Source organism: Cervus canadensis, chromosome 24 (assembly GCF_019320065.1).
Source record: "Cervus canadensis isolate Bull #8, Minnesota chromosome 24, ASM1932006v1, whole genome shotgun sequence".
Taxonomy (NCBI): Eukaryota; Metazoa; Chordata; class Mammalia; order Artiodactyla; family Cervidae; genus Cervus; species Cervus canadensis.
Window position 1 is genome coordinate 19,645,670 of NC_057409.1, and position 20,731 is coordinate 19,666,400.

Genomic DNA, 20,731 nt, shown 5'->3' on the forward strand with positions numbered 1-20,731 from the left:
GCAGGCAGGTTCTTTACCACTGAGCCACCAGGGAAGCCCCACCTGTCAGGATGGCGATCATCAAAAAGACCACAAATAACAAAAGTTGGCGAGGATGTGGAGAAAAGGGACCCTTGTACACTGTTGTTGGGGATGTAAATTGGTGCAGTCACTGTGGAAAACAATATGAATGTTCTTCAAAAAACAAAAAATAGGGTTATCATAATACCCATCAGTTCTACTCCTGGTATGTAAACATATCCAAAGAAAATGAAAGCACTAATTCAAAAAGATACGTGCACCCCAATGTTCACAGAAGCATTACTGATTTACAGTGTTACTATGTTATATACCTGTAACATATCATATTGTAAATCAACTATAGTTCAGTTAATATAAAAGAATAGACAATGTAAATGGTGCTGGTTGGGACCGGCCGAGAAAGAAAAGAAACTACAAGATGGGAACACTGAATGTTTCTGAAGTTAATGATTTGTGTCCTGTTTGCTCATTCCGCTGTCCTATTGGAAAGTAAGCTTTAGGAGGTTAGGGCCAGGGCTATCTGACTCAGGGCTGTTTGAGTCCCAAGGCTCAGGCCTGGCCCATAGCACGTGCACAATAAGTTTCCCACAAATGAAGGAGGGACTTTCTCAGAATAAGGTTTCTGTGATCAGGTATCGAGACAGTGGCAGACTCTCTGCAGTCTTGAAGTCTGACTTTTCTGAATAGTCCCACAAGGCCGTGTCTCGATTACAACCATCATGAGCATAGATTGTGGCACAGACAGGGCCATGATTCCAAACACAAGAATGTGAATTCCTCCCCAGCTCCTGCCAGGCTGTCTCCTTATGCTGACTTTATGTTGGGGCCTCTTTGATGAAGTTTAGGGCCAATCTCGCCCCTCGAGAACCTATTTTATGAATCCCTTTTAGGTCTGGGAGTTAACCCAGACATTGCTGCAGGGGGTGCATGTCTCACCCACGTTGACTCCTAAGCACACACCGCCCTCTTGTGTCTATGATGCATTTGACAATGTAGCTTCCAGCGGCCGCTAAAGCTCAGCCAAGTGACGCCATTCATGCAGAAAGACCTCAGTATTGAGGGGGAGGCAAACAAACACATCCAATTGCCCTGAATGTCCAGAATAGCCCAGAATGTTTTGAAGGTGGCACTAACTACCCAACTCAGAGCTTTGAAAATAAAGTAAAAAAATCAGGCATGATAAAATTCAAATTCAAGAGCTCAGAGACAGAAAATTCTGCTTTCTAATGGAGCTGAACATTTCCATAAACTGAAATTATGAATTAGAAAAGGAATACGTACTCCTAGATTCTTCATATCCAATTCATTGCCTTGAAGCACTTTCAAATTCTTTTTTTTGGAGGGGGGGAGAGTTGCATTGTCCATTCACAGCACACACACCCACATATGCAAGTGGTGTGAGGTACAAATATACCCATTCCCTGGGTTTGCACTCTCAGTCACAATGTAAGACTGTTCATCTTCCTCACACACCTTGGCTTGGAGAGGGAAAACCCTAGATCTCTGCCATGGCCAGTCCTCTTCTCTCCAACCATTTCAGCGGATGCAAGGTGAACTTCTGGCACAGCAGAAAAACATCTGGATCTGAAAGCCCATGATCACTGGCCCAGAACAGCCTGGATGAGACTGGTGATCTGAGCCTCTATTCTATTTGCTTTTAAAGCAGAAACTAGAATGAAAGACACTTCCACCACTGACATTAAAAAATTATCTCCCGAACACTCAATTGTGTGTTGTCCTGCACAGTTAAAAAGACACTGTAGGAATTTGCATTGTAGGAATGTATGTCCTGTGGCTATATCTCTCAGACAAGTGCACCTCACCTTCAGAAAACTGCAGTTAGGGCCTCTGCAGGAGACCCTGGCTGTGAAATAAATGTTGTTTCAGAGGTGTGCCATGCACAACCTGACCATCCTTATGAAGCAGCCCTCATAAAATACCTTCTCCACAAAAGAGCACAGATGTTCAGACTAAGCTTCTAAAACCCTGTTTTGCTTGCATGAGTGCTAAGTCATTGGGAAAGGAGTATGTCAAGGCTGTACACTGTCACCCTGCTTATTTAACTTATATGCAGAGTACATCAGGTGAAATGCCAGGTTGGATGAAGCATAAGCTGGAATCAAGATTTCCGGGAGAAATATCAATAATCTCAGATACCACCCTTATGGCAGAAAGCAAAGAAGAACTAAAGAGCCCTTTGATGAAAGTGAAAGAGGAGAGTGAAAAGCTGGCTTAAAACTCAATATTCAGAAAACTAAGATCATGGCATCTTGTCCCATCACTTCATGGCAAACAGATGGGGAGACAATGGGAACAGGGACAGATTTTCTTTTCTTGGGCTCCAAAATCACTGCAGATGGTGACTCCAGCCATGAAATTAAAAGACGCTTGCCCCTTGGAAGAAAAGCTATGACCAAACTAGACAGCATATTAAAAAGCAGAGACGTTACTTTGCCAACAAAGGTCCGTCTAGTCAAAGCTATGGTTTTTCCAGTAGTCATGTATGGATGTTAGAGTTGAACTATAAAGAAAGTTGAGCGTCGAAGAATTGATGCTTTTGAGCTGTGGTGTTGGAGAAGACTCTTGAGAGTCCCTTGGACTGCAAGGAGATCAGACCAGTCAATCCTAAAGAAAATAAGTCCTGAATATTCATTGGAAGGACTGATGCTGAAGCTGAAACTCCAATACTTTGGCGACCTGATGTGAAGAACTCATTAACTGGAAAAGACCCTGATGCTGGGAAAGATTGAAGGCAGGAGGCGAAGGGGACGACAGAGGATGAGACGGTTGGATGATCACCAACTTGATGGACATGAGTATGAGCAAGCTTCGGGAGTTGGTGATGGACAGGGAAGCCTGACGTGCTGCAGTCCATGGGGTCGCAAAGTGTTGGACACAACTTAGCGACTGAACTGAACCGATCAGACTAGGGCTTTCCTACCTCTCCTCTTGGATTCTCTTTTTCTTTTAATTTTTAAAAAAATTTTAACCCTTAAATTTTATTATTATTATTATTTTTTACTATCAGCTGCAGTTTATTCAGGGCAGAATTTTAAAAATCATTTATTCATGAATCTGGAATGGATTCCCTCTCCCTCAACCCCCATACACAGGATGACAAGAGGAAACGATGGCAAACAGTGGTGTCCAGTCTTATTACACAGTGATGATACAATTCTCAAATCAGTCTACTGATCACAGCAAAGAGGACACTAACATCAATGAACTCAACACGATCACGTTTAAGAAGTTCATCAAAATCGGGTCTTTCTTATGAAAGAGGATCTGGAGTACGACCTCAGACAAGAATAACAGCACAGTTCTCTCTTACGCTGTCTATTTCAGGGCACTCTGCCTCCACAGAGGAGCTAGCTAGTGAAGTTCAGAGTTCACTTGGGGGGTTGCCTTGCAAGTTTCAACCTTACCCTCTTAGTCTCCTGGAGGTCAGATTGGCTAATGTTCAGAAGTTGTGTGTGTGTGTGTGTGTATGTGTGTGTGCGCACGCACATGCAGTCAGTCCTGTCTGACTTTTTGTGACCCCCAATGGATTGTGCCCACCAGACTCCTTTGTCCATGGGATTTTCCAGGCAAGAATACTGGAGTGGGTTGCCATTTCATTCTCCAGGTTAACTCTTAAATTTTAAATTTATTTTTATTTCTTATGTTGCGGGGCTGAGTTGGGTCTTTGATGAGGGGCACGGGCTCTTGACTGGGGCCCATGGGCTTTGTCTCATTGGTGCGTGGGGACTTCTCTTGGTGAGGTGCGTGGGCCCCTCTTGGATTCTCATTCCACCATTACTGTGCTTTTCCCTGTTGATCATTATGCCTGCTCCATCCTCTGTCCTTCAAGGTGCACCTGTTTTTAATGGGTGCACAATCCCTTACTTCAGGGAACAAAGCTCTGCCGAGAAACTTACAGACCATGTCAGTGACCAGCAGGTGAGGCAGGTATTTGGGTAGCATGACATTTCTAATAGCCCTTTAAGCAGGCGTTCTGTGTCTGTGTTTGTCATCTCTGTGAAAAGAGGCTTCTCACTTCTCTCTCTCTCTTTACTCTCACTGATCAAAGGTCCAACTGTGCCCAGTTACCAGAATAAATCTGACCTTTGCCTTCAGGGGCTCCAACAGGCAGTGGTAATCACAGCAATCTACCTAGCATAGGCGGAGTGTTGTTTGCTCTGAGCTAATTATTCCGGTAATCATTTTTTCTGATTTTCTCTTTAGCATAAATTGAGATTAATGGTAAAGGGCAGAGCTCGTGGGTTCACAGTCTTCTTCTGTAAAAGGGATAAGATTAAAGATTAAACACGTAACAACTCTGTCTTCGGGCCTGCTCTGAAGCGTGTAAGATGCCCAGTCAGATTGACTGACTGGAGTTTCAGAGTGATTCCTGAAGACATTTCCCTTTTCTGAGGCCTGAGACAGGGCTCTTCCTGGTTGGAGAATCCAAGAGAAATCTCAGTGTAACAGCTGCCTCCATTTTTCAGCCCACTCTAATGGAGCCCGTCATAGCATTCGGTGGCCCTTTCTTGCTGCCATGTTGCTGGATACTTTGCGCCATATCCGGCCAGCCCCATCCCTGTGCTCTCAGCCCAATCGGCCTTCCCAGTATCACTCACCCTCCCCTGAAGTACCTTCTTTTCTTGGCGCCTGCAGACACCACCCTGGTTTTCCTGCCACTCCTTCTGTGTGCTCCTACGGGGACTACCCCACCTTGGTCCCTTTCTGGTTCCAGGTCTGTCCTTCCCACAGCCTGACATCTTCATGTGGATGACGCATGGGTATTTCCAATCCTACACAAAAGGGGTGTGGAGTGGAGGGCTAAACAGGAAGTGAGAGGCCTGGGCAGGAAGTCGTCACAGGAAGTCACAATCAGGCCCTCTTTCAAAACCACCCCAACAACGAAGCTGTCTTCCCACACCTGGTCACTCAGAACCTGGAGCAATCTTGACCGCACCCCTCCCTCCTTTACCTGTCCTCCTAAACATATGCTTAATTCATTCACTTTTTCCCGCAGCCACTTCTACCCCTAGATTCAACCCATCCCACCTGCTCGCCTATCATAATGGCTTCCTCATTGTCTCTCCATCTCTTTCCAACCCACTCTCCACACAGCAGCAAAGGGACCACTCACTGCCCTGCCAAGAGTATACCTGCTGTCCCAGGAGAAAGGGGACTTCCCAAGTGGTGCTAATGGTAAAGAACCCGCCTGCCAATGCAAGAGACACCAGAGATGTGGGTTCAATCCCTGGGTCAGAAAGATCCCTGGAGTAGGAAATGGTAACCCACTCCACTATTCTTCCCTGGAAAATTCTATGGACAGAGAAGCCTGGTGAGTTATAGTCCATGGGGTCACAAAGAGTTGAACATAACTGAGCGCGCGCGCACACACACACACACACACACACACACACACACACACACACACACATATTCCAGGAGAAGGATCAGGATTCTCACTGGTCCTGCAATGCTGGATAAGACTTGCTCCTTGTCATCCCTGCAGTCTCATTGCAAGCATCTCCCTTTCTTTTTCCACAGTCCATAATCTCCAGCTTTCCCTCAAGTCCTCTGATTCTAGAACGTTCCTACCTCAGATTCTGTTCTTGCCTTTGCCTGGAATACTCTCACTCCCACACGTTGGTGGCCAGTTCCTGTTCAGACTTTACCCTGTAGTTGTCTCCTCCAGGGGAATCTTCCTGAACTCACAAACTCGGTTAAGCTCCCTCTGTCCTAAGCCTCTCCTTCCTAGCACCCCCACTATTGGAACCAAAATAGATCTTTTGTTCCTTGTAACCACGATTGCCTTCCAGTGAGGGTGGAACCCATGACACTGACGATCTCTTGGCTTCTAGGAGTCTCTTTAAGGAGTCTGACTGTGAGAGTATACCGGAAAACAAAAACATTTTACCTAATACAGTGGTAGAAAGTAACAATGACAATGCTGGATTCTCAGAGAAATCCCAGAAACAGGAGCAAAGATGGATGGCATGCTATGGGGGTCCAGAGAGGACCCAGGTGGAGTGACTGGAAAAGCCCTTTGTAGTGAGCATGTTATTAAAATGGGCTTCCCATGCAGCTCAGTGATAAAGAAGTTGCCTGCAATGCAGGAAATGCAGAAGACACAGGAGATGCAGATTTGATCCCTGGGTCAGGAAGATTCCCCTGGAGAAGGAAATGGCAATGGCAACCCACTCCAGTATTCTTGCCTGGAGAATTCCATGAACAGAGGAGCCTGGCGGGCTACAGTTCATGGGGTCACAAGGAGTCAGATACAACTTAACGACTAAACAACAATTATTAAAACATCTTTTTACCCAGGACTCCATCAACAGATTTACCTGTCTATGAAACAGACTTTCCCCCAGATAATTCAACTACTGTTAAACTTGAGTCCAGAAGGTTTTTTCCAAGAAACAAGTACAGCTGTGGCAGGAGAAATGTCTGTGGGATCTGATATGATCAAGACAGAATCTGGAGGGATGGATGTCCTCTACCTTACCACTCCCCTGCAAATGTGTGCCTTGCAGACTTGGGGCAGAGGGGGGCATGGAGTGGAGGGCTAAACAGGAAGTGGGAGGGAAGATGCAGAAGTGGCCAGGGTGGAGGGCAGGCTGGGTGGACTTCACCCTGGACTCCTCTTTCCTCAAAATGAGCTGGCCTCAGGGTTGACATATTTTATGTATGTAATATTACAGCAAAAGCTATAAATGTTACCTTGGAAATTCTCCAAGATCAATCATTAGTTGATAATTCATCCAATGTTCCCAAAGAGGTGCTATTAAGGGATATTTATAGCTAATCTATGTATTCCTAGACACACCTAGATAGTATAAATCCCAGGAGGATGACGGAGGTGAATACAACATCAATCGGTCACTGGTTCCTCAAGGCCTGCTCCACTGGCTTACGTATCTCTGTTTTATCAGTTTTTGGAAAATCTCCAGAACAATAACCATGCTTTCTTAATTAAGAAAAAAGTCTCAGTTTCATTCTAATCAATCAAACAAACCACAAAACAGTCTAAGGGAAGTTAGACCTTTAGAGCAGTGTCACAAACTTTTCTTGTCAAGGGGCAGGTAGTAAATTGGTTAGGCTTTGCAGTAATCTACCATCTCTGCTGCACATTTTTACTTTTACAATGTAAAAACTATTCTGAGTTAGGGGACAATACAAAACCAGGCCAAGGACAGAACTGGCCTGGGGACATAGTTTGCTGTCCCTTTCTGTAGAGTAAGGAGCAATAGTGATGGTATAAGTACTATCTGGTCTGAGAGTACCAGACCACCTGGCTTTCCAGGTGGCACAGTGGTAAAGAATCCGCCTGTCAATGCTGGAGCCATGGAAGACAGGAAGATCCCCTGGAGGAGGGCATGGCAACCCTCTCCAGTATTCTTGCCTGGGAAATCCCATGGACAGAGGAGCCTGGTGGGCTACAGTCCATGGGGTCACAAAGGGTCAGACACATCTGAGCAACTGGCCATATACACAGTACCAGATCATACTTTTTGATGCCCTGGGAAGAGGCATCAGATGGAGAGGCTGAGCCTCAGAGATGTAAAACAAATCCTGGAGTTCCATAACCAGAAAAAGCAGAACCTAGATCCAAACTTCATCTCTGAGCCTGCCAATACCTTCCAGGACTCCTCTCTCCAAGAAGCTGTGAGTGACAGACCCTAAAGTATAATCAGGTGGGACTCTCAGCCACCACAAGCATAAGCAGAAGCCTCGCAGGTGAGCAAGCATCCAGACAAAGGATGGATGGTTGCTGAGAAAGCAGCGGGAATCTGTCACAATCCACGCTCTTCTCATGGTGGGTCCACCATGCTCACTTGTCTTGGAAAGCCAGCCCTGACTATTTGGACTGCTGTCTTAATAGAATCCTCCTGGATGTGGCTGTGAGGAAGGGGTGGGGGCAGGACACCGTTTCTCCTGTTTCTGCTCTATGGCAGGCACTGTTGTGAGCCCTGGGTCTACACGGTGAGTTCAGGGTCTACAAGGGTGCAGGATCTAATGTGCGTACAGGGTCTTTGGTTGTGCCTGCGTGCATGCTCAGTCACTCAGTCGTGTCCAGCTCTTGCAATTCCATGGACTGTAGCCCGCTGTGCTCCTCTTGCATGTAATTTTTCAGGCAAGAATACTGGAGTGGGTTGCCATTTCCTCCTCCAGGAGATCTTCCCAACCCAGGGATCGAATCCACCTCTCCTATGTTTCTTTATATATCACTGCAATTTTATATATACATATATAGTGGTGGAAGACAGAAAATACACAAGGAAAAAAATATGATCATTTAGGTTATTACTAATAACTTACATGCAGAGTACATCATGCAGTGATGGGTTGGATGAAGCACAGGCTGGAATCTAGATTGCTGGGAGAAATATCAATAACCTCAGATATGGAGATGACACCACACTTATGGTGTGAAGAGGAACTAAAGAGCCTCTTGATGAAGGTGAAAGAGGAAAGTGAAAAAGTTGGCTTAAAACTCAACATTTAAAAAACTAAGATCATGGCATCTGGTCCCATCACTTCATGGCAAATAGGTGGGGAAACAATGGAAACAGTAACAGACTTTATTTTCCTGGGCTCCAAAATCACTGTAGACAGAGACTGAAGCCATGAAATTAAAAGATGCTTGCTCCTTGGAAGAAAAGCTATGACCAATCTAGAAAGCATATTAAAAAGCAGAGACATTAATTTGCTGACAAAGATCTGTATAGTCAAAGCCTTGGTTTTTCCAGTAGTCATGTATGGATGTATGAGTTGGACCATAAAGAAGGCTGAGCACCGAAGAATTGAACTATGGTGCTGGAGAAGACTCTTGAGAGTCCCTTGGACAGCAAGGAGATCAAACTAGTCAATCCTAAAAGAAATCAACTCTGAATATTCATTGGAAAGACTGATGCTGAAGCTCCAATACTTTGGCCACCTGATGCGAAGAGCCTACTCATTAGAAAAGACACTGATGCTGGGAAAGATTGAAGGCAGGAGGAGAAGGGGACGACAGAGGACGAGATGGTTGGATGGCATCATCAGCTCAGTGGACATGAGTTTGAGTAAGCTCCAGGAGATGATGTAGGACAGGGAAGCCTGGCATTCTCAGTCCATAAGGTTGCAAAGAATCAGACATGACTGAGTGACTGAACTGCACTGAACTAAGTTCTGAGGGAAGTCAGGACTTCTAAGCAAGAGTTGCTGGGTGAGGGAGGGGTTAAAGACTCTAGAAAGAGCTGATTGGATGAGAAGAGAGAGCCTCTGAGCTGGTGGGCTGAAGCAGAAGGAACATCTCTGTTGGTTGTTCTCTTTCAGCTTCAGCCCCAGCCCCCATCCTCAACCCTCCACCAAAGGCCCTAGAAGTCCGGGAACTGTGTTTCCCGCGCCACCCACCCACACACGCATGGCGCTGTGGGAGGAGGCCAGACAGGTCCATATGCTTTCTCCTCGGGGCAGGGTTTGGTCTTTCATGTGCTGTGGCTCAATATCCCTGCCAGTCACCCCTTTGGCAGTTGTACCCATCAGCAGCAGTTCCCTGATCCCCATGGGACCATGATGCTCGATTGTGTCTGCAAAGCTAATCCTTTGTAATCCTTTCAACTAACTCATTGTATCCCCTAAATGGCATCTTTCTCTCCTTCAAAAGCAATCATTAGAGTAGCTTCTCTTTTCCTGATTCAATTCCAGCTGATATACACCTGAGTGCAGAGTTCTGAGGTGGGAACACATGTATTGGAGAAAGAGAGCCTGATAGGGCTGGAGGAAGGGAAAATGGTGCAGTAGTGGGAAAACTGAAGAGTTGATTCACGCACACCCCAAGAATGGCCTTGTGAAACACCATAAGTCTGGATTTTATTCTGAAAGCTCTGAGAAGGCACTGGGGAGTTAAGACGGGGGAGAGAATTAAATAGGAAAGGGGGAAAATGGGCAAGACTGAATTGAAGAAACAGAACTAAGGAAGTATAAATAAGTACCTAGAGGGGTGGGATGGAGAGGGGGGTTGGGAGGAGGCTCGAGAGGAAGGGGATATGTGTATACATATAGCTTATTCATTTGGATGGTCTTACAGCAGAAAGTAACACTACATTGTAAAGCAAGTATATTCCAATTAATGAATTAAAATTTAAATTTTAAAAAGAGAGACTTGATTATGATCCAAGCCTCTAGGCATGGCCAAGGGGTCTGGAGAGATAATTTGGGCACTCATTAGGTCACAGCTGCTAGAGCAAGGATGGTTTTCCAAAGGTATTACAAAGTAAAGAGCTCCGTTAAATTTTTTAAAAAGTAAATAAATAAATAATAAGGCTATGAATAACATGTTCTAGAAAAGACAAGAAAATGGCTAAAAGGTAATATACTAACTTTTTGTCAACATCTGAAGGGCTCTTTTTAATTTCTTGCATTTGCCAGATGTTTTCCATCTATTCCAAAGACAGAGGAAGACCAGCCTCAAACTACAGAAGTGTTTAGGTTAATGACATGGGGAGAAAAAAAAAAAAAGTCCCCAATTGCAGAAAGAGTTTGAATACCCATTTTTCTTGAGAATCTATATAAACAAGATAGACAACTAGTGATTTTTAGTGGGATGAAATCTAATTTGAAGACAGTACTGTGTGTCCCTAGCAGTTGGATCTACACAATTATGGATAATTTGGTCTCATGTTTAAATTCACTCCTGGAAATTTTGGCCTTAATTATAATACTGTATGTTTGTTTACCTTCCGTGTGCTCAGAAAGGCTGGTTTCTCCATCTTCCATAAAAGATAGTCTTCGTGTTAGAGAAACAAAGTCTAGAAATTACCTTATATATTGTCATATATTATATCACTACATTAACATTGATAAGAAATCACGAGTCACTGCGTCTTGAACATGTGATAGGGCTGTGGCAGGAACCCAGATAATGGGGCAAGGGGACCCATAGGCAGGCAGAGATCAAGGAAACAGCGCAGCCACAGTCCGTAATAATGACCAGCCGGCTCACCCTCTGACGCAGGCACTCTGCTGAGTTGCTGAGGTCAAGATTTTAGCTAATCACGGTGATGTCACAGGAACAGAATATGAAACCTCGCATCCAGCACTCACACAGCCTTCACCTGTCAGCTCTGGGCCCAGAAGGAGACTGGTCCATTCGAATCAGGTCCCACTTGGACTAGAGGTCTCTCACCTGGAGTTGGGCGGGGTGGGGCAAGGAGCGTGTTTTTGCCCTGACGATGGAAGCCTGGAAAACAGCCCGAAAACTACATCCTGAATCCTGAGGCCAAATGGAGCGGGAGTCCCAGGTCTGGGAGAGAGGATGAGATACAGGCAGGGCAACAAGTCACAGGGGAGGTGGGCTGCAGCGATGCCGCTGGTGCTGCCGCCCCTCGCTGGCGTCATGCTCGGAAGGGGCGGGGCCCGAGCCTGACGTCACCGAGACCTGACCCAGAAACCTGGCTCTAGGTCACTGCTTGGGGTATGCTGGGCAAAGTACTTCACATTTCTGAGTCTCCGTATCCTCTTTTGGTAGGTCTTCATTATCCAGGAGTAATTGGTACAGGGGCAAAAAGCTCAAATCTATCTAAACAGGAACTGAAGTTTCACAGCAAATAATTTAGCAACAACTTTGACTACAACCCGATCTTTAAAAATGAAGCTAAAAGTGATGCCAAAGAATTATTTTGTTTTATAGTTAATAAAATACAGGTTATAATTACTGCTGTGTGCTCATTTCTAAAACAACAAATAAGTCAGATTTGATTGCAGGGTTGCGGCATGTTTTTCCTGATGGCATGCTGGAAGGCTCGATCATCCTCTCTAAGCATCTCTGCTAATATTTTGATAGGCAAAGAATTTCCTCCCCATGATGTGGCGTCCTATTGTCAGTATATTCCTTTCAAGAACAGATAGGGAAAGAATAAATTAATTGTTGTCTTAAACTGTAACTTTTTACAGCTGCTTTGGAAATTCTATTGATCATTTTGATTTCTGGCAATATGATAGGCTAGCTATCCCCCCAAACCTTCCCTTTCTGCAAAACATTTAGAGATTCTGCACAAATAAAAAAAAGCTCCCCTTTAATTGTAGAGTTGACTCAGGAGAATAAAGGCAGACCCCAGCGTAAGAAATGGAAGAAGGCTACAAATTTGACATGCAGCAGCCTTCGGTTGGGCAAAGGGGAACTGAAGCAGAGACCCCTGTTAGAAATGTCGGCCCTCAAAGAGTCATCCTCAGTGAAAGGAGGGCTTGGAAAAAACCCACTCAGGACAAAGTGGCTATTTAGTGTCCGCTGCAGTTTGGGTAGTGGGGATATGGGAGATTTTCACACATATGTTTTGTTGTATATCTCCTAAGATCTTTTCAGACACATGCACACATGCACATCTACATGAGTTCCTAGCAAATTGTTCTGTAATTTGCTTTTTTCCTCTTCGTCTTAGAGCTCTTCCATTGTGTACTATATGCATCCATCTGATTTTCTAAAAACTGCAAATAGCACATAGTATGGATATGATTTAATTTGAAATTATAAAATCATACCACATTTCTAATTTTCCTTTACTTTTCCATTGAACTTAGCATGTTCTAATGTACTCAATACTTACCCATTATATTTATTTTGTTTCCTCCCATACTCAAGGAAATGTCAAGGGTATAAGGATTTGTGTTGTGTCCATTCACTGATGGACCCCATGTGCTTTTGGAACAGAGCCTGTCACATAGTAGATTCTCAAGTAAACACCTGATGAATGAATTGAATTAATCAATGAGTTACAATTCAACCAATTCCCCAATGACTTATATAATTTCGCAACTCTAAAGAATACTATAAACATCATCACATGTGCTTCTACTACAGAAAACCACAGTCAGATCCTCTACATCTAACCTGCACTAGATTAGAAACAGTATGGAAAATTACCTTGGTGGATGAGAGAACCAATGATTTCACTCATGATTATTTATAGTAGATATGTAATAAACAACTCTCTTAGAAATATCAACAACCTCAGATACGCAGATGATACCACTCTAATGGCGGAAAGTGAAGAGGAACTAAAGAGCCTCTTGATGAGGGTCAAAGAGGAGGGTCAAAGAAGAGAGTCAAAAAGCCGGCCTAAAACTCAACATTCGAAAAATTATGGCATCCAGTCCTATCACTTCATGGTATAGAAAAGGGGAAAAAGTGGAAGCAGTAACAGACTTTATTTTCTTGGGCTCCAAAATCACTTCTGATGGTGACTGCAGCCATAAAATTAAAAGACACTTACTCCTTGAAAGCAAAACTATGACAAACATAGACAGCATATTAAAAAGCAGAGAAATTACTTTACTGACAAAGTGATTAGCTTTTCATATAGTCAAAGCTATGATTTTTCTAGTAGTCATGTACAGATGTGAGAGTTGGACCATAAAGAAGGCTGAGCACCAAAAGAACTGATGCTTTCAAATTTGGGGGCTGGAGAAGATTCTTGAGAGTCCCTCAGACTATAAAATGATCAAACCAGTCCATCCTAAAAGAAATCAACCCTGAATATTCATTGGAAGGACTGATGCTGAAGCTGAAGCTCCAATACTTTGGCCACCTGATGCGAAGAGCCTACTCATTGGAAAAGACCCTGATGCTGGGAAAGATTGAAGGCATAAGAAGAAGAGGGTGACAGAGGATGAGACGGTTAGATAGCATCACCAACTCAATGGACATGAATTTGAGCAAATTCCGGAAAATACCGAAGGACAGGAGAGCCTGGAGTGCTGCAGAACATGTGTCGCAAAGAGTTGGACACAACTTAGCAACTGAACAATTAGATGTGTAAAATAGGTAAGTGATGAAGACCTACTGTATAGAACAGAAAACTCTACTCAATACTTTGTAATGGTCTATATGGGAAAAGAACCTAAAAGAGGGTGGATGTAAGTATAACTGATTCACCTCGCTATACAGCAGAAACTTAACAACACTGTAAATTAATGACCCTCCAATAAAAATTATTTTTAAAAAAGCAATGTTTATTTTCTGTGAGAAATGTTTTCAGACAATGAAATGTGGAATGTGATAGAGGATCAGGGAATGACCACCACATCACAGCAACATAAGATGTGAAGAAGAAACCTGATGAGGAAAACACAGGAAGCAAGGAACCAGCATAAGCCCACTGTATAGAGGGGTCACATTGCCTCCTGCCTCCCAGTGCATTTTCCTACTATATCAGGACGTTCCCCAATTTCACGCTCCACAACACTCCCCTGAAGGATATTTTTTCCATCAGCATCCCTTGAACAAGCAAGAAATGACCAGATAATCCATTTTAAAGAATGTGCTCTCTTTTTTCTTAATATTTTTCTACCTCAGGTGCTTCAAAGAAGAACAGTAACAAAACCCCACTGCTCTAAAAGAGGTGCAACTCCATATAAAAGCAAGATTTGCACTGGATCTCTCCAAATCCTACTTCCCATCGTTCAACTGAAGGGGCATAGCATCTTCTGGTTCCTCTCCCAGGAGATGTGGTTCTGAGCTTCCTAACTGACTGCCCCGCCTGTTCACTGTTAGGGCTTCCTCCTCTCACACCTCGACTTTCAGGGCTGCCAGTCTCCACAGGGTCAGCCAGACAGTAAAGAGTGATTTTCAGGACTTCCCTGCTGGTCCAGTGGTTAAGAATCTGTCTGCCAATGAAGGGACACTGGTTGGATCCCTCATCCTGGAAGATTCCACATGCCAAGGGGTAACTAAGCCTGTATGCCACAACTACTGAAGCCCGTGAATCCTAGAGCCTGTGCTTGGCAACAAAAGAAGCCGCTGCAATGAGAAGTCCATGCACCACAACGAGAGAGTAGCCCCTGCTTTCCACAAATGGAGAAAGTCTACGGGCAGCAATGAGGACCTACCACAGTAAAAAAAAAAAAAAAAAGAATAAATAAATTAAATTAAATTTAAAAAACAGTATTAAGAGAAAAAAAGGGTGGCTTTTTTCTGGCCTCTTTGACTGTGGCCCCTGCTATCCCTGTTCCTCTCTGCTCCCTCCATTCCAGACACACACACCCTGATGGTCCTGAGCCTGCCCTAATCTCTGTATACCTCTTTTGTACTTGGGCTTGGATGCGCTCTGCTTTTGTCTGCATGTAGTGAAGCCCTAACATTTGCAGGGCTGGGATTTGAGAACACATGGAACTTCAGACTGTATAGTTGCAATACTGTAAAGTAATAAATTATGCTAAGAAACTGCTACAATGTGCTTCATTCTTTTGCCTGATCAAATATACCATCATAAAAACCATAGAAAAATTTGTGTACATGTGTTACTTTTGGCAAAATATCAAAGACAATTGAATTTAATCACTAATGCTTTGTGTTTGGGTTGTGTTTGTGTTTGTGTTGATGGGTCAGGATGTAGAGATACACATATTTTAGCTTTACTTAAATAATTTAAATTTACAATGGTCACTAATTAAATTTGACTTTCTGTTAATTTTGTAGGTAATTTTGAAGTTTTTTTTTTTCAAAAAAGTTAAGTTTTAAGCATGTGAAAAAATACTTTGACCTTTGGCCACACCATGGGGCATGCGGGATCTTAGTTCCCCAACCAGGGATCGAACCTGTGACCCTACAGTGGAAGTGTGGAGTCCCAGCCATGGGACCGCTAGGGAAGTCCTCATGGGACTTGACTTTAAACCAGGACTCAGATCGTGTCACTGAACTGGCTTGTTTGTACATGAGCACCTACTCCAGGCGAGTCTCCTTGACAACCTGTGGCTTAAAGCCAAAATTTATTTGTAATTTGTTGTGTTTCAAAGGTAGCACATTTAATTTGTCAAATGAAAAATTATATTGAATCTGTTTTCCAACTACTCCTGCCATCTGTTTGTATGCCTGCATGCTAAGTCACATCAGTCATGTCCGATTCTTTGCGGCCCCACGGACATCCACTAGATTCCTCTGCCCATGGAATTTTCCAGGCAAGAATACTGGAATGGGGTGCCATGCCCTCCTCCAGGGGATCTTCTCGACCCAGGAATTGAACCCGTGTCTTTTATGTCTCCTGCATTGACAGGCAGGTTCTTTACCAGTAGTTCCACCTGGGAGGCTCTATCCTGTTTGTGTGCCCACGTGGAAAGCCACCATGCTCTGGGGAGGAAGATGCTTCCTGTTCCTGGGCTGACAGGCTCAGCCATGGGTCCATCTGTGGATCTCACTCTTGCTGTGGGATCACATGTGGTTTCTGTGCACCAGCTGCTCTGAATCCTGACCCTGTGACCCAAAGTCCTGCGGTTCTGAGAGTCTTCACTTTTGAGTGAATCCCTTCTTTGTAGAATCTGAACACTAACCAGGGACAGTAAAAAGCCTGGAAAAGAATGGGGAAGACCTACAGATTATTCTTTTCCTTTTATGTGAGACACAGGAGGTTTTGGAAATGTTAAGTTTGAGGCCTCTTATTGGTAGAGACATCAGCCTCAGAAGTATTTCTTTGCTTCATCTCTTAAAGGATCAATGAAGACACTGAACAAAAGATGGGAAAGATTAAACGTCACAATATTACTCATGTTTATGATTCAGTTAAGACTTCTGAGTCAGACTTGCATGGATCGAACAGAAAATAAAGACGACAGTAATATATTTCAGATCCTCATAATCCTATTCTAAATATGTCCCTAAAACAAATAAATTCAGAACTGATATAAGCTATTTCATGAGGCCAGAAGTCCTTAAGGAAGTAAACCAGAGGCACTGTAAACTTCTCCCAGGGAAATTGAGATAAACAACAGAGAACCAGTCATGTGCTTGGGTCACGGCCAAGCCAAAGAGAGTAACCAGGGCTTCCTCCAGCAGCAGGAATTCAGACCTCCCTCCCCTCCTGAGTCTCGCTCCTCACCTCTCCTGAGTCCTCTCTACTGACACCATGGTCTGCTGTGGTTGTGGAAGTTGTGGAGATGGCCGTGGTGGTGTCTGTGGTGGGGGCAGTGGTGTGGTAAGGGCTGTTGTCAGTAGCAAGGCTGCCACTAGGCAGCGTCCTCTTGGCAGGTACTTAGATTTTCAGACGTCCTAAACTTTCATCTCATCTGGTTCATCTAAACATCAAGCTTATACTTTAATAGAAAGACAACTGATTGGAGGTCAGAAACCCCAAATTCATGTCCGTGCTCTGCCAGAGCAACCTAACCATGAGTGAGTCACCTCAGCTTCCCTGAATCTGATTGTCTTACCTACTCATCTATACAGCAAAAAGATTGCGCTAAGAATCTCCATGAACCTTTACAGCTTTAGGAGTACATATATCTACTGAGCTCTCAAAATTAAATCCACAGTTTCTCTACCTCACAGACTCATGTATATTCTTTGGTTATAGCGGGCATTAAATTTGTTTATGTATATATAAACAGCTCTCAATCCAATATCATCCCTTAATCAAAATTCTCTAGGCAAGCTTGGTACTGAGGGTGCAAAAGTTCCTATTAATGAGCTCAGTGGAAAGAAATAATACTCTCAAAGATATTTCATTCTTTTGAAACATTTACTTTTCTGTTTCTGGGATTTCTCCACTTGTATTCCTACTTTACAGTCTTCCTCAATGGCTCAGCAGTAAAAAAAATCCACCTGCAATGCAGGAGACACAGAAGATGTAGGTTCGATCCCTGGTTTAGAAAGATCCCCAGGAGGCAGAAATGGCAACCATTCCAGTATTCTCACCTGGGAAATCCCATGGGACAGAGGAGCCTGGAGGGTTACAGACCATATAGGGGTCACAAAAGGGTCAGACATGACTAAGCATAGCTTCCTACTTATATTTGTTATATATTGTACATTTCTTATAGTTTCTAATGTTCCCTAATCTTCCTGAATATAATTTATGAATAAAACTCTAGGAAAATATGGTATCTCACAGTTTTGTTTTGATGTCACTTTTTCGGAGAGGTGAGAGTGACATTGTTGATGTTTGGCAGCATGTAGCAAAGGTTAGGAAGGTTATAAGGCCAAAGACAAGGGATACACTGGGTTTATTGGGGGTAATGCTAGCTACACTAACACTGACACATTATATGATGACAACACTATAGACATTTATTGCTTGTTGATGTCAACTATCTTGAGCAGTTCTGGATGGACAGAAAGGGAAGGGCATGGGGCCTCTAACTGGTAGAGATTTAGGTTGCTGAAAGCTGATATGACTTCCAAGGCAGCTTACTTGTCTGCAAACTATGGATGGAAAAGAAGAAAATAGATAACGTCCGTCACTTTGTAAGTGTCTTAGATTGAAAGTGACTTCTCCTTGGTTAGAAGAAGTCACATGGCCCAAACTAGATGCATGGGAAACTGGGAACTATAGTTCCCAGACACTTCTCAACCATTGTTTTATGAAAGGTAAAAGCATGGCCATATCTGTGTATAAAGCCCAAGTCTTATGAAAGCTAAAAGTTAGCCATATCTGTGTATAAAGCCCAAGTTCTAATAAAACTGGGTTGACTGGAGTGTGTTTAGAAGAGGATGCCTGACAGGACATGGGTGGGTGTTTAATACCCATTCAGTATTGCATGAATTCCTCCTGGGTTAGTTATCCAGATTACTGTGAGGCGCACTCAGAGCATGGTTGGAGCTGCTTAAGATCACATAACCTTTCATGCGGGTGGGGAGAAGATGGTAAAAGCTAGAGACTTTTAGGAAACGTGGTCCCTGATGTTTGACTATGATCCTTACTGCTCCTAGGTCCACAGTGTGCATGGGACTAAGAGGGGAAGCTTCGGGTTGGGGGAAAGAACAGAACAAAGTGCTTTTGCATTACCTCTTATTTTCACCAATGCCACAAACATGACTTGACCATGACTCCATGCTCTCTCATATGTTAACTCTCTTCTGTCTTGAAGAAACACATTTTCCTAATATTCTTAAGACTGTTCCCATTTGGAATGTTACATGTCAGCCTAGACATGTAAGTACATCTAGACACTCTAGACATCCAAGCCATGGAAGAAACAGAAACATGATGGAAATCACTTAAATGATACATAGTAATGGTAATACTCCATACTCTAGAGAAAGTTTCTTTCCATATCATTTAAATGGAATCACTATGGTGAATTATCTTGCTCGATGTCCATATCAATGTCATTCTAGTATATGTTTCTGTACAGTAGAGATTGTGATGATTAAACACTACATTTTCCAGAATACTCTACCATTAAGGTCTGGATGTTGCAGTGATTAGATCAGTCCTTGTGCTACATTGAAACAGGGGAAGATCCTATTGTCCTTGCCTCTTCTTCCATGTAGTTACCCTGCTTTTTGTCTGCAGAAAAACTTTAACCAAAGAATAAGTTTAATCAGAGAAGTGAGAAAATGCAGAAACAAAGGAAAACAGTCAAAGGAGACCAAATGATAGCTTGGTCATTAAGGAAAGAGAAGGACCTTTAGTTCCTCTTCAAGAACTATAGGTAATGTTCTGAGTCATGTCCTGTGAGCTGTCTTATAGATACTGAAACCCCAGGGGGAGAAGTTAACCATATGATGACCAGACTGTAGCCATGACATAAACTGCCACAATTCTGACAATTGGTCTCAAGGAAATGAGAACAAACCAACCCTGGAATGGAAGATTAACTGTATTTAAAGCAGTCAAGATGATGCTGGTCAGATCACCGATGACCAATTTCAAGATGACAGTCAGAGCTGACTGTGCTGTTTTTTGCATGTAGCCCCCTCCCTTGGCCTATAAGAGCTCTTGCACCATGATTATCAGTGGAGGGGGGCAACAGGGGAGTCAGCCTTTGGACTGGAGTCTGTCCGCCCCTCAGTTGCTGGCATCTGAAATAAAGCAAACTTTCCTTTCTCCCCAGTTTGCTTCTTTAGTGGCTTTTGAGCAGCAAGCAGCCAGACCCTACTTTCGATAACAATATGGAAGACAGCAGGGCTTCCCAGATGGTGCTAGTGGTTAAGAACTCATCTGCCAATGCAGGAGATGTATGAGATGTGGTTTCGATCCTTGAGTCCGAAAGATCCCCTGGAGAAGGAAATGGCAATGCATTCCAGTGTTCTTGCCTGGAGAATCCCATGGACAGAGGAGCCTGGTGGGCTATGGTCAACAGGGTCACGCAGGTTCAGACACGACTGAAGCGACTCAGCATGCGCTGGAAGATAGCAAGGAGGAGGAGGCCCTCTTTCAGCCACTTCCATCTGTGGCTCTGAAGGAAGATGGGTGGGGGAGGAGGTGACAAGCAGAAGTCAAGTTCAGTGTTCCGGGGTCTTGTTACCACCCTTGAGTGTGTGGAGGGGCAGGGGCAGCAGCAATGGCCGTGGCTCCCTGGACTGTGACTGTCATGGTGCGTGCTTGAGTCTGACCCTTGCAGAGGTGGTTTCTCAATTTCCCCGCCTTTCTGAGGACTGCAGAGGCAGAAGCTCCCCTGCAGCCACGTCTTGGGAGGCATTCCTGGAGGCCACGCTGGAGCCTGCCCCTCCAGACCTCCCAGCAGTTTTGTACACACGATTCCCCAGTTATACTTCCTCCAGCTTAACATAGCCAGAAGGGTTTGGGTTTTCTGCAACTGACTCCGATACTCAAAATACTATTCTGACCATCTTTTTGTGTCAAATTCTAGCCATCTTCCAAAGCCTAGAGGAATCCTGATTCTTTGCCCATCTTGATAGAATCCTTCCTTTTTTTCTGAACTTCTTTTGCTGTTTTAGTACAGCATGTGACAAGTTATCTGTATACTTTTCTATCCTTGGTGTTAGTAACTTCCAGCT